General features: G+C 49.2%; 1 non-coding gene across 1 annotated transcript; it reads right to left on the reverse strand.

Moving 5' to 3' along the window:
• Positions 1–209: 209 nt before the first annotated feature.
• LOC135269621 (U6 spliceosomal RNA) lies at positions 210–316 on the reverse strand. The gene has a single exon (XR_010337870.1). It is a non-coding gene; the product is annotated as a U6 spliceosomal RNA (small nuclear RNA).
• Between the last annotated feature and the right edge of the window lie 1,005 nt (positions 317–1,321).

Below are 1,321 nucleotides of genomic sequence, written 5' to 3' on the forward strand. Positions count from 1 at the left end.
TTCCTTACTCACGTCCTCTTTAGTATGTTCTTTTTTTTTTTTTTTTGAGATAGAGTCTTGCTCTTTCGCCTAGGCTGGAGTGCAAGGGTATAATCTCAGCTCACTGCAACCTCTGCCTCTTGGGTTCAAGCGATTCTCCTGCCTCAGCCTCCCAAGTAGCTAGGATTACAGGCATGCGCCACCATACCCAGCTAATTTTTGTATTTTTTTTAAATATAGAATACTTCACGAATTTGCACGTCATCCTTGCGCAGAGGCCATGCTAATCTTCTCTGTATCGTTCCCATTCTAGTATATGTGCTGCCGAAGCGAGCACTAATTTTTGTATTTTTAGTAGACACAGGGTTTCACCATTTTGGCCAGGCTGGTCTCAAACTCCTGACCTCACGTAATCCTCCCACCTCAGCCTGCCAAATTGCTGGAATTACAGGCATGAGCCACTGCACCCAGCCTAGTCTGTTCCTAACACAGCAACAAGATTGAACTATTCAACATCAGTCACATCACATCACTCCTCTGCTCAAAGCCCCCCAGGGCCTTCCATCTCACTTACAGGAAAAGTCAAAGTCCTTTAAAGCACCTGCGATATCCTATAAGACCTCACCTCATCCCCTACATCTTGCTCCCCACACTGTAGTCATTCTGGTCTTCCTGCCCTTCCTCAACACACTCTCACCTCACCCTTTTCTTTTTCTTTTTCTTTTTTTTTTTTGAGACGGAGTTTCGCTCTTGTTACCCAGGCTGGAGTGCAATGGCGTGATCTCGGATCACTGCAACCTCCGCCTCCTGGGTTCAGGCAATTCTCCTGCCTCAGCCTCCTGAGTAGCTGGGATTACAGGCACGCGCCACCATGCCCAGCTAATTTTTTGTATTTTTAGTAGGGACGGGGTTTCACCATGTTGACCAGGATGGTCGCGATCTCTTGACCTCGTGTTCCACCCACCTTGACTTCCCAAAGTGCTGGGATTACAGGCATGAGCCACCGCGCCCAGCCTGTTTGTTTGTTTTTAAGACAGAATCTCGCTCTGTCTGCCAGGCTGGAGTTCCATAATATGTGATCTCAGCTCACTGCAACCTCCTCCTCCCGGGTTCCAGTGATTCTCAGGCCTTAGCCTCCGAGTAGCTGGGATTACAGATGCCCACCACCACACCGGCTAATATTTGTATTTTCAGTGGAGACAGGGTTTCACCACATTGGCCAGGCTGGTCTCGAATTCCTGATCTCAGGTGATCTGCCCACCTTGGCCTCCCAAAGTGCTGGGATTACAGGTGTGAGCCACCGCGCCCAGCCTCACCTCACCCTTTTGCACCTGCTGTTCTC

The sequence above is a fragment of the Aotus nancymaae genome, unplaced genomic scaffold, assembly GCF_030222135.1.
Source record: "Aotus nancymaae isolate 86718 unplaced genomic scaffold, 86718_ANA_hifiasm-v0.15.2.pri h1tg000053l, whole genome shotgun sequence".
NCBI lineage: Eukaryota > Metazoa > Chordata > Mammalia > Primates > Aotidae > Aotus > Aotus nancymaae.